The sequence below is a fragment of the Narcine bancroftii genome, chromosome 2 (genome assembly GCF_036971445.1).
Source record: "Narcine bancroftii isolate sNarBan1 chromosome 2, sNarBan1.hap1, whole genome shotgun sequence".
Classification (NCBI taxonomy): Eukaryota; Metazoa; Chordata; class Chondrichthyes; order Torpediniformes; family Narcinidae; genus Narcine; species Narcine bancroftii.
Window position 1 is genome coordinate 70,715,300 of NC_091470.1, and position 18,418 is coordinate 70,733,717.

The following is an 18,418-nucleotide window of genomic DNA, read 5'->3' on the forward strand; positions in this document are numbered from 1 at the left end:
GCAGAAGCCTTAACTTCTTCCACCTGCATCTCCATCATCTTAAAGAATTCTAAACATGTATGACATTGGCTTCTTCTTCAGCTGTACCTGCTTATTTGCCGTTTCCTGGTCAGGAAATGAAGTCCAAGATCACTACTTCCATCTCCCTTATTCCTGATCTACACGGGCCTTCCTCCAGGCTTCTTACCACTTTTATTTTTTCCATTCCCCCTTCATTCCAATATATCATCTTCTGAACTCAGTGGGCTTTTTCCCTTATGGTTTTAAAAATATTCTGGGATGAAGAACCTTTAGAATGTTTTCAACATTTTGTTGCTGAAATCCATGTGTCATGGAGAGATGAAGGCAAGGAATCACAGAATGCAATTGGCAGTTTGATGCAAGTTATATTGTACAGTTTTCCATTAATGAGGGTAATACCAGACAATGCAGATACCAGGAAATGCACAGTATTTCATAATGAGCTTTCTTGGGAATATGGAGACAAAATATGATGGAACAAGTCATGATGGCAACAGTAATGTAACGATGTTATGAACCACTACTTTACCTTTAGGTGACATCTATCAACAGCTTATGATCCTGGATCCTTCTTTTCTGCACAGTGTATTCTTGGAATATGATGCCTCCTGCCAAATGTTTGAAACTATAACCTTGCTTGCCCTAAGCAAATTTCCAGACATGAATGAGCACTTGTGAGCTACACATGGAGCAGCAACAATTCTCCTGATCAAAACTGTTTGCTAAGACCCTCCATACAAAATGTGTATTCAGTTGTAACATTATTTTAGTTTGCTATCCCAGATGGCTTCTTATTCATGATGTCAGTGGAGACACAAAAATAACCAAATGCTTGGCCATACCTAATTTTAGAGATTGGCACCTGGAAACCCAACAGGGTTTCTGTTCATCTGAGGTTTGTAGTTTCTAACAGCTCACCCCACAATGAATCAGGAGTGGTTGTGATGAGGTTGGCCAGGGAAGTGAAACAGGGGTGGGGGGGGCAACTCAAGGGTGGAGGAGGTGCTGAAGGTGGTGAAAGAGTTAAAATTACAATTTTGCCAGTAATTAAAGTATTTAATTGGCTTCCTGGAAGAGTTAATGTAGATGCTAGGGTAATTTGTGGGCTTAATACTGTATCTAATTTATTTATTTCTAATGTATTGCTCAAAATCCAAATCACATTTATTATACATGCCCAGAGACTTATAGCACTCGGTAAATACCTGATCTACTACATAATAGTGAGAACTATTTTAAAAGTCGCGCATGGTTACAGTTGTCATGGTGAACTGAACATTCTGGAACACTGGCATTTTTGAAACGTTCTGATAGTCGCTGTGTGACACAGAGTATAATTTGCTTCAGACACAATTAAGAAATTGCTGCGTGGGAGTACCTAAGGCAATGGAGGAAAATAGTTTGCTGAAAGATAAAATGCTACTTTACAAAAAATGTAGGAGAAAAAGAAAAGTTATAATTTTCGAAGCACAAAGGCCTAGAAATTGAATTCTTTCGATAGCTTTCAGTCAGTAAAAAAAAATCAAGCACAAAGGAAAATTGTAGTCTCACAGTTGCAATTCCTTTCGGGTTCTCTGTGCATCTGACTTTAATCCATGGAGTAACCTGAACATAGAGAATGACATTCGATAATGTACAAGACATACCTAGGCACCCAGGAGGTCTGTTGGAATCTTTAGCTAAACTCAAGGTGCTGGAGGAACTCAGAAGGTCAAAGTGGGAGAAAAAGAATTATTTTGAGGTGAAAGAATGCAAGAAGCATTCGGAACAAGGTAGATGAATTAGCTGTGGAAATTGAGATAAACAAATATGATTTGATTGGGATTACAGAAACATGGCTGCAGGGTGGGCAAGCCTGGGAACTTAACATCCTGGGGTATACGATATTTAGGAGGGATCGGCAAGAAAGAAAAGGGGGTGGGGTAGTATTGATGGTGAGAGAAGGGACCGACACGATTGACAGAAAGGATATCAACTCAGAAGATGCGGAATCTATATGGGTAAACTGAGGAATAGCAAGGGGCGGAAAACATTAGTGGGGGTGGTATATAGGCCTCCAAATAGTAGTGTAGAGGTGAGGGAAGGCATTAAAAGAGAAATTAGAAAAGCGTGCAATAAGGGAACAGCTGTCATCATGGGAGACTTTAATTTGCATATAGATTGGACTAGTCAAATTAGTAAAAATACTGAGGAGGAGGAATTCCTTGAATGTTTATGGGACGGTTATCTAGATCAATATGTCGAGGAACCAACTTGGGAGCAGTCTATTTTAGATTGGGTATTATCCAATGATAAGGGGCTAATCAACAATCTTGTTGTACGAGGCCCTTTGGGTAGGAGCGATATGATATGATCGAATTCTCACTCGACATGGAGAGTGATGAAATTAAAACCGAGACTAAGGTCCTGAATTTAAATAAAGGGAATTATGATGGTATGAGACGGGAGTTGAGTAAGATTGATTGGGTGGTGTTTATGGGGGAGTTGACTGTGGATAGACAATGGAAAGCATTCACAGATCTAATGGAGAAATTGCAAAAATTGTTTATACCGGTTTGGCATAAAAATAAACCAAAAAAGGTGACTCAACCGTGGATAACAAGGGAAATTAGAGACAGCATTAGGTCCAAAGAGAGCATATCAATTGGCCAAAAAAAGTACCGCAACCGAAGACTGGGAGCAGTTCAAGATGCACCAAAGGAGGACAAAGGGATTAATCAAGAGAGCAAAAATAAATAACGAAAGTAAGCTTGCAGCAAATATAAAAACCGACTGCAAAAGCTTTCATAAATATGTCAAGAGGAAAAGATTGGTGAAATTCAGAGTAGGTCCTTTGCAGTAGGAATCAGGGGAATATATAATGGGGAATAAGGAAATGGCAGACCAATTAAATTCTTACTTTAGTTCTGTTTTTACAAGAGAGGATACAAATAACCTCCCAAGGATGTTGGGAAACATAGAGACTAATGCAAGGGAGGAACTGAAAGAAATCAGTATCTCTAATGACATGGTCTTGGGGAAATTGATGGGATTGAAGGCAGATAAACCCCAAGGGCCTGATAATCTACATCCTAGGGTACTTAAGGAAGTAGCCATTCAGATAGCAGATGCTTTAAGAATTATTTTCCAGAACTCGATAACTCAGGATCAGTACCCATGGATTGGAGGGTAGCTAATGTTACCCCACTATTTAAAAAGTGGGGTAGAGAAAAAGCAGGGAATTATCGGCCTGTGAGCCTTACATCAGTAGTGGGCAAAATGATGGAATCCATTATTAAGGATGTAATAGCGGAGCATATGACTAGCAGAGAAGGGATCGGACGGAGTCAACATGGATTTACAAAAGGTAAATCGTGCTTGACAAATCTATTGGAATTCTTTGAGATGGTGACAGGTAAAATAGATGGGGGAGAGCCAGTGGATGTGGTGTACCTGGACTTCCAAAAGGCCTTCGATAAGGTCCCGCATAAACGACTGGCTTCCAAAATCAAGGCTCATGGGATTGGGGGCAAAGTATTGATGTGGATTGAGAACTGACTGGCAGGTAGAAGACAGAGAGTTGGAATAAATGGCTCATTTTCTGAGTGGCAGACGGTGACCAGTGGGGTGCCACAGGGATCTGTACTGGGACCCCAGCTGTTCACAATTTACATTAACGATCTGGATGAGGGGATTGGATGTAATATCTCCAAATTTGCAGATGACACTAAGCTAGGAGGGGTTATGTGCACGGAAGAGGGGGTCAGGAAGCTCCAGTGTGATTTGGATAAATTGAGGGACTGGGCAGATACATGGCAAATGCACTACAATGTGGATAAATGTGAGGTTATCCACTTTGGTAATACAAACCGGAGGGCAGATTACTATTTGAATGGCAATAGATTAAGAGATGGGGAAGTGCAGAGAGACCTAGGGGTACTTGTACACCAGTCTCTGAAGGTGAGCATGCAGGTACAGCAGGCGGTTAAAAAGGCAAATGGTATGTTGGCCTTCATATCAAGAGGGTTTGAGTATAGGAACAAGGATACCTTACTGCAGCTGTACAGGGCCTTGGTGAGACCCCACCTGGAGTATTGTGTGCAGTTTTGGTCACCTTATCTAAGGAAGGATGTTCTTGCAATGGAGGGAGTGCAGAGGCGATTCACCAGGGTGATACCTGGAATGGCAGGAATGACTTATAAGGAAAGATTGTGCAAATTGGGATTGTACTCACTGGAGTTTAGAAGATTGAGAGGGGATCTCTTAGAGACAGATAAAATTCTGGCAGGACTGGACAGAATGGATGCAGATGGGATGTTTCCAATGATGGGAAAATCCAGAACCCGGGGCCATGGTTTGAGGATAATAAGCAAACCATTTAGGACTGAGATGAGGAGGAATTTCTTTACCCAGAGGGTGGTGAATCTGTGGAATTCATTGCCACAGAGGGCAGTAGAGGCAGGTTCATTAAATATATTTAAGAGGGAATTAGATATATTTCTTCAGTATAAGGGTATTAAAGGTTATGGAGGGAAGGTGGGGACAGGGTACTGAACTTTAAGATCAGCCATGATCTCGTTGAATGGCGGAGCAGGCTCGAAGGGTCGAATGACCTACTCCTGCTCCTATCTTCTATGTTTCTATGTTTCTATCAGGAATGAGAACAGAAACAGTGTAAAGAGATCTTTGTCAAAATGAACAGACGACCTCTGACAAAGGATCTTTGACTGGAAATGTCAACTCTGTTTCTTTTCTCACAGCTGCAGCCTGACTAGCTGAGTATTTACCACATTTTCTGTTTTACTTTAGGTCTCCAGCATTTGCAGTTTTTTTTATTGTATGTATTTCTTCATATTCACAATATGTCAGTGTGACTCAGCTGGCTACCCGTTCTCTTCTGAGCCAGAGGACTGTGATTCATGTCGTTCTCTGCAGACTTAATCACAAAAATCTGGTCAGATAATTTGGTGACATTTTGGAAGTGCCAGGGATTTCTTTTTGACTGGGGATTAAACTGAGTCCCTGTCTCCTCACATAAATGGGAATAAAAAATCTCTCGAATGATTGCAAAGAAAAAATAGTAAATTAACCCCCATGCACTGTACAATAGTTATCCCTCTGATGTGACAAAAAAATAGATTGCCTGGTCATAATCACGGTGATGTTTGTTGAACTTATTATGCATAATTGGACGAGGTTCCATTAACAATATTAAATATACTTACTAAAAATTAAATTGACGGCAAGCCATTTTGAATGTGATGAAAGGGTCATGAAAGATGTAATGGAAATGTTAGGAGTTCAATTTCCCTTTCCCTTTTCAACCACCACAGTCAAAGTATCTCCAATTGCAAGCTGTTGCTGCACCAGTTTGAGTCACAAATCTACACAGTATAGAAACAGGCCAACCCACCTCTTCCTCCCAGGTTAACTCATCCATGCCAATCAACTTGCTCATCTGAGCTCGTCCCATGTGCCAGCATTTGGCCCATATCCGCCTAAGCTTTGCTAATCCATGTATCTGTTTCAACAGCTTCCTCTGGCGGCTCAATCCAGAGACTCATCTCCCTCTGTGCAAAAGATTTGTTGCCCAGAACCTATTAAAATCTTTCCCCTCTTTCTTTAAACCTATAGTGGAGACTGGCTCATGGGAACCAGGTATTAGGATCAGAATACATAATGATGCTGATGGCAAGCAGGGCTTCCATGGGCCTTGGGCATTGACAGCTTCCTAATCGTATCATGGGTTTGGAACCAGGGGCTGTGGAGGGTGACTTGAATGCTTGGAGCCCAGTTCACTGCTGAATCAGACCGGAAGCCATGTGGCTACAGAAGTTATGGGAGCACAAAGGGCAGTGGCATCAGAAGAGGTGGCAGGATGTATGGACATTGAATGTCTCTATTCCTTGGATGAGTGGAGCCACTTTGTATGCCTTTATGGACAAACAGAAGTAAACAATTTGGTGTATTATATCCATAAAGGAACATTGAACTTTGAAGCCCCTTCCATTTACTGTATATGTCCTATCTTCATTTTACTTGCCAAAATTATTATTGATATGATTTTCCTCACGTTTTGGTCACTCAGCAGGGATGGAAACTTGGCTTGTGATATAACAGGAACAAACTGATGGATAATAATATGTTGAATTCCATGTTAAATTTCAAATTGATGTAGCATAAAGAAAATTGGAAATTAGAAATAGGCAGCAGGTCGATTCACAGTGAGATTGAGGCATGATGATTCATCGGCAGTGCTACAAATAGATATGATGCATCATTTGGATACCTAGAATTATTTTCCTCAAGTTTCTGCAGAATCTTTGCAGCAGGCTAAGTGCCCGAATTACTCTGGTGTTGTCTGCTAAATCAATTTTTTTCACAGTCACAAATTATTTTGTACTTTTAAAATTAATAAATGAGTTAAATTCAAACTTAAAGTACTGAGCAGTTTTTTAATTAATGCATGAGCTTTCATCACTTTTTCAATCTTATTACCATCATAGAGAATATTTTGGAAGAATGCTCCAATAGTGCTCACACATTAACACAGGTGCCTTCTAGGTTACTTGCTACTGCCTGCAGACAAGCATCCAATGATCTGTCATGGTGTGCAACTGAGTGAATGAATTTACAAGATAGTAGCAAGCATGGGTGCAGTGCTGCTGGAGGACACTGCTCCAGCACCTCATGGGGCTACTGCACTCTATTTCACTCCCCTCCAGGGCCACACCCCCTCCTCCCCCCAACCGCTGAGTGCTATTTTGGACATGCAAGGAACCTGTTTCTTTCACAACTGGTATACTCGTCCTCCTTCCTCATCCTCCCATTCCCTCTCAATTATTCAATGCCAAATACAACATAGCAGCCACCAAGACCAGGTCTCCTTATGGTCGTTTTTGGTGAGCTCCAGCACCTAAAGAATTAGCACTGCACCCCAGTAGCAAGAGTATTCTGGGTGAGGTACTTCAAAATTTACAGCTTGGTGGTATCACCACTGACCAAAGTAAGTCCTGATGGACACAGTTCCTGGACTGAGTCTGCAAACCAACAACATCTCATCCTCACCAAAGTGGCATCTGTTCATAACAGCCATGCAGAAGTGATCTCCACTTAATCAAAGTCCAGTCTTCACACTGAGGACATTTTCCATCATGTTATGTGGCATGACATCATAATAAATTCAAAAGACTTCAGATATCACAGATCAAAAATGAACAGAGAAATGCTCATCACCACAATCTGTGACTTCATGCCCCTGCTTATCCTTCACTTCATCAAGACAGGGGATCAGTCTTGGTTCATTGAGGAGCACAGAACTGCATGGCCAAAAGTGAGATGTCAACCTGGTGCAGGATTACAATTGAGTGAATGCAAAAAAAAAAATAATTTGGTAAAGTTAGGTAGTAGAAGGTATAATTAAGAAATCACAGCAGCAATGGATTGCTAAAGTCCCCAATCCCACCAACATCAGTGGAGGACAAGGCTCCAATAGCACATCTACTATACGATGCCAGATTTATAGAATGGAAAGCAAACCCAATTCAATTAATTATCATTCAATCAGTGTGCATGAGCTAATCAGTCCAAAAGGTGTATCTGTATTTGAAAATGATACCAACCAGTGAATACTCACTAATAACCTGGTCAGCATTGCCAACATTGCATTGTGACCAAAGAGCTGAATTCCAGAGGTGATGTGGGAGTGACTGCCTTGACATCAAGACAGCACTTAACTACACATTTGATCAAGAGTTGGCAAAATGGAAGTCAATGGGCTTCAAGGGGAAAACACTCTAATAATCGTATCTCACATGAAGGAGGATAGGTTTGGTTGTTCAATGTCAATCATCCCAACTTAGGGCCCTGACCTAAACCCAACCACCTTCAACTGCTTCATCAATGATCTTCCTTCTATCATAAGCTAAAAACTGGGATGTTCATGGAAGATTGCACAGTTAATTTACTTTGCAAGTCCACAGTAAATGTTACAGAATATACTTACATGTAACAAGATCTGAACAACATTAAGGCTTGGGTGATAAATGGCAAAAGAGATGTGTGACACAAAAATGCCAATGACCACATCAACAAGAATGAGCCTAAACACCTACTTTTGATATTGAATAGCATTACCACTTTGAAATTCTCCACCATCATGTATGCCCAGCCCATCTGTTCTTTCGCCCAGAACTAAGGTCCTCCATTCAGGTAATAACCTGGTGAATCTCCTCTGTGCTTTCTCCATCACAACTACATCCTTCCTACAGTGTGGCATCCAGAAATGCAGTATAACCAGTGTTTTATAAAGTTGCTGCAAAATGTCCCAACTTTTATATTTTACGCCCTGGCCTATTAAGTCAATCATGTCATATGCCTTATTCACCATTGATGAAGGTTGTAAGTGATTACCTGTGTTGTCACTTACAGAGAAACATGGACTAAAGCCCAAGGTCCTACTATTCTTCAATATATCTTAGTGCATTCCCAATTACTGTATATGTCCTACCCCTATTTGACTTCTTAAAATGTATAATTTTAAGCATCTTGCACTTGTGAGGTTTAAATTCCATCTCCAAATGCTCTGCCAAACTTTCCACCTGATCTATAGTTTGCTGTTGATAACCTTCCTCATTATCCACCACATGCACCAATTTTTATGTTATACATAGATATATATAGTCCCAGCACTTATCACTGCAGTACACCACTGGTTACAGACTTCCAATCAGAAAATCACCACTACCCTCTGTCTCCCTGTCATCAAGTCAGTTCTGGATCGAATTAGCCAACTCACCTTGGATTTCATATGCCTTAAATTTCTGGACCAGCTTACCATACTTTGTCAAATACCTTACTAAAGCCTATTTAGACAATCTTCTGAGTTAGCTTCTCCAAAAAAAATCATTCAAGTTAATTAGACAGGATGTTCCTCACACAAAGCTATTCTGACTACCCCTGATCAGCCACTACGTTTCCAAATACATGTAAATCATAAGCTTAAATTCTTTTCCATTAGTATGTCTCACTGGCCATTAGTTACTCAATTACCCTTCTGCTCTTCTTAAAAAGAAGAGTCTACCAGTTCCTCAAGTGTGGGTAATGAAGATACAAAGATCTCCATTATGCCCCAGATAAGTCCTTTCTTGTTTGCCATAAAATCCCCAGCTAAATCCTGTCAAGCCCTGTGTTTTTATCAACCCTTATGCATTCCATCTCACCTAACACATTGTCACTCCTAATACTGATATCCTCCAATCAATATATTCTTTCCTGCTGAGTACTGGTGAGAAGTATTCCTTTAGACCAGAGGTTGCCAACCTTTATGTTCCTCTGTACCCCTTGGAGCATTTTTATAGGTTCCCGTGTACCCCTAAAAATTAAGGATAAAAAAACACAAATCTGACTGCAGATTACAACACCATGTATTGTACAGTAGTGGTTATTCTCTCAGACCCAATGTACCCCCTGAAAAGTGCAAATGTATCACTGGGGGTACATGTACCCCAGGTTGGGAACCCCTGATTTAGACCCTCACCCACATTCCATGGCCCCATACATACATAAATTACCCCTTTGGTGCCCTTTCCCAGGCTACCCTGTTACTCCAGAAGTAAAATAATATATTTATATAATATCTAAGGCCATGGTAAACCACCTTTTGATTCTACAGTGATGCTTGTTAAAGTTTCAGGCATTTAAACCAGCAAGGAATGATATGGTGGTGACATTAATATGATAAGTGAAAGGGAAAGAATGAATGTCCAAGGAGTGACGGACAAGACAGTTTGTCCCTGATGATGTCAAACATTTTAAATGTTGGATTTGTACTAATTTATGTAAGTGATTGAGTATTCCAACTCATTCCTAATTTGAAAGCATTTGGACAGTTTATTCAGAAGCTTTCTCTTCAGTCCATTGCCAACTGAAGATTCCCAAGCTCCCTCCTTGACCATGTGCTGCTGTCAATGGTAAGTCTTCCCTGTCATTGGAACTAGGCATACCCAAGAATCAAATGGAGTGCTCTAGGTCATTGGCTGAAATTTTACTTATTAAAGTCAGAAGAAAGCTATGCCAATGTCCATCAGAGCAATCCTATCAGTCCTGGAACTCTTTATCCAATAGCACTGTGTGAGAACCTTTACCAGATGGACTTCACAAGGTCAATAAATGCTGGCCTTTCCCATCTCCAGTATCCTCCCCCCCCCACCCCACATTTCCCCATTCCCTCTCCCTACTCCAGCTCTGCATTCACAGTACCACCACCTCCTCCTCACTTTCCTCTCCTATCCCCTTATTCATATCCAATTATCACCTTTTGTCTGTTGCCTGTGATACCCCCCCCCACTTCCTTGCCCTTTCCTCCCTTCTCCCACAACCTTTTTCTTTTTTTTTTAATTTTTTTATTTTTTTTTTATTTTTTATTTTTCACACCATAAATCACAATAGCCATGATATACACTTTTTCTTTTTCACACATTTACAGTGACTTTTTCTCCCCCCCCTCCCTCCTCCCAAGCCACCCCCCCCCCACCCCCCCCTCATCCATTTTAGGTATACAATCTAGGTTGCATTAATTCAGTCAGTCAATGTTGTCATTCAACAAAAATACACCAGAAATTCTACAGAGTCCATTCTTTTCTTTCCTTCTCCTTCCATCAACTTAGGTAATGTTTGTCCCCGGTAGGTTTTCGCTTTGTATTTAATGTAAGGCTCCCATACTTGTTCGAATATTTCAATATTATTTCTTAAACTATATGTTATTTTTTCTAATGGAATACATTTATTCATTTCTATATACCATTGTTGTATTTTCAAATTATCTTCCAATTTCCAGGTTGACATAATACATTTTTTTGCTACGGCTAGGCTATCTTAACAAATCTTTTTTGTGCATCTTCCAAGTCAATTCCAAATTCTTTATTTTTTATGTTACTTAGGAGAAAGATCTCTGGATTCTTTGGTATATTGTTTTCTGTTATTTTATTTAATATCTGATTGAGATCATCCCAAAATTTTTCTACTCTCTCACATGTCCAGATTGCATGAATTGTTGTTCCCCTTTCTTTTTTACATCGAAAACATCTATCAGATACTGTTGGGTCCCATTTATTTAACTTTTGCGGTGTAATGTATAGTCTGTGTAACCAATTATATTGTATCATACGCAGCCTCGTATTTATTGTATTTCTCATCGTTCCAGTACATAATTTCTCCCATGTTTCCTTTTTTATCTTTATATTTAAATCTTGTTCCCATTTTTGTTTAGTTTTACCATTTGTTTCCTCATTCTCCTTTTCTTGCAGTTTAATATACATATTTGTTATAAATCTTTTGATTAACATTGTATCTGTAATCACATATTCAAGGTTACTTCCCTCTGGTAAACTCAAATTGCTTCCTAATTTATCTTTCAAGTAGGATCTCAGTTGGTAATATGCCAGCGCTGTATCTCCAGTTATATTGTACTTATCTCTCATTTGTTCAAAGGATAAGAATCTACTTCCTGAAAAACAATTTTCTATTCTTTTAATCCCTTTTTTTCCCATTTTCTAAAGGAAAGGTTGTCTATTGTAAAAGGGAGTAGCTTATTTTGCGTCAATATTAGTTTTGGTAATTGATAATTTGTTTTATTTCTTTCTACATGAATCTTCTTCCATATATTGAGGAGATGGTGTAATACTGGAGAAGTTCTATGTTGTACCAATTTTTCGTCCCATTTATATAATATGTGTTCAGGTATCTTTTCCCCTATTTTATCTAATTCTAATCTCGTCCAGTCTGGTTTTTCCCTTGTTTGATAAAAATCTGATAGGTACCTTAATTGTGCAGCTCTATAATAATTTTTGAAGTTTGGCAATTGTAAGCCTCCTTGTTTATACCATTCTGTTAATTTATCTAGTGCTATCCTCGGTTTCCCCCCACTCCATAAAAATTTCCTTATTATTTTCTTTAACTCTTTGAAGAATTTTTCTGTCAGTTGTATTGGCAATGCCTGAAATAAGTATAGTATCCTTGGAAAAATGTTCATTTTAATAGTTTATCCTTCCTATCAGTGTTAGTGGTAGCTCTTTCCAATGCTCTAAATCGTCCTGTAATTTTTTCATTAGTGGATTGTAATTGAGTTTATATAATTGGCCTAGATTTTTGTTTATTTGTACACCTAGGTATCTTATTGCCTGCATTTGCCATCTGAATGGGGATTCCTTCTTAAATTTTGAGAAATCCGCATTATTCATAGGCATTGCTTCACTTTTATTTACGTTTATCTTGTATCCCGACACTTCTCCATATTCCTTCAATTTCTTATATAGTTCTTTTATTGATAGTTCTGGTTCTGTTAAGTACACTATCACATCATCCGCAAATAGACTGATTTTATATTCCCTGTCTTTTATTTTTATTCCTTTTATATTATTATCTATTCTTATCGATTCTGCTAGTGGTTCTATAGCTAGCGCAAACAATAATGGTGATAGTGGGCATCCCTGCCGCGTTGACCTGCTTAAGTTAAATTGCTTTGATACATGTCCATTTACTGTCACTTTCGCTAACGGTCCCTTATATAATGATTTAATCCAATTAATATACTTCTCCGGTAAACTGAATTTTTGCAATACTTTGAACAAGTAATTCCATTCTACTCTGTCGAAGGCCTTCTCTGCGTCTAAAGCAACTGCTACTGCAGGTGCTTTATTTCCTTCTACTGCATGAATTAAGTTAATAAATTTACAAATATTGTCTGTTGTGCGTCTTTTTTTGATAAATCCAGTTTGGTCTAAATTTACCATTTTTGGTACCTGTTCTGCTAATCTGTTTGCTAATAGTTTAGCTATTATCTTATAATCTGTGTTTAGCAGAGATATTGGTCTATATGACGCTGGTGAGAGTGGATCTTTCCCTTGTTTTAGTATCACTGTAATTATTGCTGTTTTACATGAATCTGGTAAGTTTTGTGTCTCATCAATCTGGTTGATTACATCCAGGAGGGGCGGTATTAATAGATCTTTAAATGTTTTGTAGAATTCTATTGGGAGTCCATCCTCTCCTGGTGTCTTATTATTTGGTAATTTTTTTATTATCTCTTGTATTTCTACTGTTCCAAATGGTTCTGTTAATTTATTTTGTTCCTCTATTTGTAGTTTTGGTAGTTCAATTTTAGTCAAAAATTCATCTATTTTCCCTTCTTTCCCTTCATTTTCAGTTCGGTATAATTGTTCATAGAATTCTCTGAAGTTTTCCTTAATTTCTTTTGGATTATATGTAATTTGTTTTTTTTTTTTCCTTGTTGCCAATACCATTTTCTTAGTTTGCTCTGTCTTAAGCTGCCATGCTAAGATTTTGTGTGTTTTTTCACCTAGTTCATAATATTTCTGTTTTGTCTTCATTATATTCTTCTCCACCTTATATGTTTGTAATGTTTCATATTTTATTTTTTTATCCGCCAATTCTCTTCTTTTGGTTGTATCTTCCTTTATTGCTAATTTTTTTTCTATGTTTACTATTTCCCTTTCCAACTGCTCTGTTTCCTGATTATAGTCCTTCTTCATCTTGGTTGCATAACTTATTATTTGTCCTCTAATGAATGCTTTCATTGCGTCCCATAGTATAAACTTATCTTCCACTGATTCTGTATTTACTTCAAAGTACATTTTTAATTGTTTTTCAATAAATTCTCTAAAATCCTGTCTTTTAAGTAGCATGGGGTTTAATCTCCATCTATACATTCTTGGAGGGATGTCCTCTAGCTTTACTGTCAGTATTAAGGGTGAATGGTCCGATAGCATTCTCGCTTTATATTCTGTTTTTCTTACTCTATCCTGCATACTAGCTGATAACAAAAATAGGTCTATTCTTGAGTATGTTTTATGTCTAGTCGAGTAGTATGAGTATTCCTTTTCTTTTGGGTTTTGTTTCCTCCATATGTCCACAAGTTTCATTTCTTGCATTGATTTAATTATAAATTTGGTTACTTTGTTCTTCCTGTTAATTTTTTTCCCCGTTTTATCCATATTTGGATCCAAATTCAGATTGAAATCCCCTCCTATTAGTGTGTTCCCTTGCGTATTAGCTACCTTCAAAAAGATATCTTGCATAAACTTTTGATCTTCTTCGTTAGGTGAATATATATTAAGTAGATTCCAAAGCTCCGAATATATCTGACATTTTATCATAACATATCTCCCTGCTGGATCTATTATTTCCTCTTCTATTTTAAATGGCACATTTTTGCTAATTAATATAGCCACTCCTCTTGCTTTTGAATTATACGATGCTGCTGTTACATGTCCTACCCAATCTCTCTTTAATTTCTTGTGCTCCAATTCAGTTAAGTGTGTTTCTTGGACAAATGCTATATCTATTTTTTCCTTTTTCAGTAAATTTAGTAGTTTCTTCCTTTTAATTTGGTTATGTATTCCATTAATATTTAAAGTCATATAGTTCAGCGTAGCCATTTTATATTTTGTTTATCTTCTCTTTCCGTTTTTCCATCATTACCTTTCCTCCTTTTCCATTTCTGTTTTCTTATTTTCAACTCTTTACCAGACAACATTCCTACAACATCCAACATTTTCCTTATTCTCCTATTTCTATCTTCTTTATCCCCAATCTCCCCTTCCCCTCCTGAGTTGTCCTTTATCCCTTGTCGGACAACCACATCTCCCCTCTCCATTTGGATTTGCGAATCCACTCGCAAGCGTCAACTGATTTTGCAGTGACCGCTCTTTTCCCCCACCCAGCCCCCCCAGAAAAGATTTCACTTTTCATATGTCACAAAGGTCACTCTTTTAATTCCCTCCTTATTCTCTCTATTCCATTACCTTCCCTTATTAATTCTTGTCTATACTATCTATGTTTTCCTTTAATTACAGATACTTTCACGTATGCCCATTGTCTCTATTCACTCTTATACCTCTTTACCCACATACATATCAATCGTGGTCATTTTTACCCTCATTACCCGTCTTCATCCCTCAGTCTATTTTTGTCTTTACCCACATACATATCAATCGTGATCATTTTTACTCTCATTACCCGTCTTCATCCCTCAGTCTATTTTTGTAATTGTTCTGCAAATTTTCGTGCTTCTTCTGGATCCGAGAACAGTCTGTTTTGTTGTCCTGGAATAAATATTTTCAATACCGCAGAATGCTTCAGTGTAAATTTATACCCTTTCTTCCATAAAATTGCCTTTGCTGTATTGAACTCTTTTCTCTTCTTTAGGAGTTCAAAACTTATATCTGGATAAATGAAGATTTTTTGCCCTTTATACTCCAGTGGTTTGTTGCCCTCTCTTACTTTTTCCATTGTCTTCTCCAGTACCTTTTCTCTTGTAGTATATCTTAGGAATTTTACTACAATAGATCTTGGTTTTTGTTGTGGTTGTGGTTTAGAGGCCAATGCTCTATGTGCCCTTTCTATTTCCATTTCTTGCTGTAGTTCTGGACATCCTAGGGTCTTAGGGATCCACTCTTTTATAAACTCCCTCATATTCTTGCCTTCTTCATCTTCCTTAAGGCCCACTATCTTTATGTTATTTCTTCTGTTATAATTTTCCATTATATCTATTTTTTGAGCTAGTAGTTCTTGTGTCTCTTTAGTTTTTTTATTAGATTCCTCCAATTTCTTTTTTAAGTCTTCTACCTCCATTTCTGCTGCTACTGCCCGTTCTTCCATCTTGTCCATTTTTTTCCCCATTTCTGTTAAGGTCATATCTATTTTATTCACTTTCTCTTCTGTGTTGTTTATTCTTCTTCTTAAATCATTGAATTCCTGTGTTTGCCATTCTTTAAATGACTCCATGTATCCTCTAACAAGAGCAAGTATATCCTTTACCTTGCCTTTCCCTTTATCTATTTCACTGTATTCTTCCTCTTCTTCTTCCTCTGGGTTGGCCATCTGTTGTTTCTTTGGTGCCCTTTCCTCCTCTTCTTTCTTGTTTCTATTGTCTTCTGTGGTCTCTTCTTGCTGCAGGTGTTCTGCAGCTGTTGTTGCCGGCTGTGGAGATCGACTCCCCAGCTGGTCCCCCCTCCCGTCGGTGTGTTTTTTTACATGCGCATCGCGCATGCGCGGTTGCGCACTTTTACTCGGCTCTGTGAGCCATTGTTGTAGTTCTTTTTCTACCGACCTGAGGTAGTGGGCTCCTCTCTCCACAGCGGGCCTCTTCGGACAGGTAAGGCCTTCACCTTTTTCCTCCGTTGTCTTCTCTTCCTCTCTTCTTACCGTTGATTTTGATTTTTCTTCTTTTGTCTCCATCTTCTTTCCACCTTTATACTCACTTTTCTTTAACTTGTATTTCTGTGCCTTTGTATTTTCTCTTGTTTTTCCCGACTTTTCTGGAGAGGGCTGGAGTTCACCGTCCGGCCACTACTCCATCACGTGACTCCTCCTCCCACAACCTTTTTCTTCATGCATTTTGCTCATACCATGAAGAAAGGCTTAAGCCTGAAACGTTGGTTATATATCTTTATCTCTTATGGACTCTGCGAGACCTGCTGAGTTTTTACTTCTTCCATCTTAACAGTTTGTTTTGTGCTGAGAAAATAGTTATTCAAATCTTTCTCATTAGCAAATTACCTTGTTTCCACTTGTTGCATTGTTTTCAAATGTAATAATCATTCATCCTTTTCAGTGTACCGTTCTTCCAGTAATTTGCTAGATAGATGTGCGACACGAATATGTTTTTCAAAAACTATTTTTGGAAACTATCTGACACTTGTTACCTCGTTGGAAACCTTTACATAGAAATAATAATTGAAAGGTATCTTGATTGCCTGCCTTGGCAAGCTATTTCAAAAGTAATACCATGTGTGAGAAAAGGATTGAGCTGTATTCACAATCCATTGACCATTCCTCACATACGCCAACTAATTAAATTGGGTTTAGTTATTGAAGTAGAATTCCACAACTGCTTTTATATGAGCAGTTCACATGGCATTGATCATTTGTTATTTATACCAGACATGTATCATTGGGAAATGGTTAATATATTTAGAGCAGACACTGATTGCATCGTCAAATATGCATTAATTGAACACACCTGCTAATGAATAAAGCCTTGTCAGAAATAAGTACAATAAATAAAATTTTAATTTAATGCATACCATTGACAATCACTTTACATGGTGTTTCTAAGTTCACAGCCCTTTACTCACTGAAATGTAGCAGCCCCTTATCTAATGTCTACTTCCTGGAACTGCCCTCACTTGAATCCACTTATTTGATAGATTCAGAGAAACCCATAAGTCTAATGATCCAGAGAGAGGACATTTTGTCCATTGAGTCTGTGCCGCTCTCTTGCAGAGCAATCCTCATTCCATTTTTCTTTCCCTGTAGCCTGCAAATTGTTCCTCTTTATATTCCCTGCCACTAGGCAGGAGAACCGGCCCCACTTGTAATCCACAGGGCAGGGCAGCCGGCCAAAATGGCACCGTCAGGGTTTTCCCCTTCTTCTCAGCACCAGGCTCAGAAGCCCGCGCTGGGGGACCACATGATGCCCGAGTGACGTCGGCGCCACCCAGCACGGTTCTCAGCCAGGTCTGGGCTGGGAGTATAAGTCCAGCCCGGCAGCCAGCAATAAACCAGTTTTTCTGCTCACTGAGCTCAACCCGTCTGGTTGTGTGTTCTTTCAGTAGCAGTGTAGCTGCCACTACAATTGGTGACCCCAACTGGTTCAAACTTCTTTGAACCCAACATGAGCGAACCTGGAATCAGTGCTATAGCTGTCAAGCTGCCTGACTTCTGGGTTCAGGAGCCGGAGACCTGGTTCGGCCATGCAGAGGCTCAGTTTCACCTCCGCCAGATTTCGTCTGACACGACCAAATTCTACCATGTGGTCGCCGCCCTGGACCAGGCCACCGCCAAATGTGTGCTGTACCTCGTTCAGCACCCACCCGCCAAAGACAAATACGGGACCATCAAGCGAGTGCTCACAGGATCCCTCGGACTATCCTGGCATTAGCGTGCCACTCGGATGCTGCACCTCGACACCTTGGGGGACAGGTCCCTGGTGGAGCTGATGGACGAGATGTTCGTAGTCAAGGGTGATCACACCAACTGCCCACTCTTTGAGCGAATTTTCCTCGACCATCTGCCCGACGACATCCAGCCATTACTGGCCCAAGAGAGCTTTACCGACCCGAGGAAGGTTGCTCAGAAGGCCCAAGTGCTATGGCTCGAGTGATTCCCGAAGGGCTTGGTGATCCAGCAGGTCACGAGGTGTGGGCATGACCATGCCAAGCCTGCCCCCTAGCGCTGCAGTAGAACACCCGGCCACCAAGAGCATAACCAGGGGCACAGCATCCACTCCGGGCCTCTGCTTCTACCACCAGTGCTGGGGAGCCAAGGCTCGGAAGTGTCATCAGCCCTGCTCATTCCAGGGAAATGAGCAGGCTGGCTGGTGTTAAAGGCTGCAGAG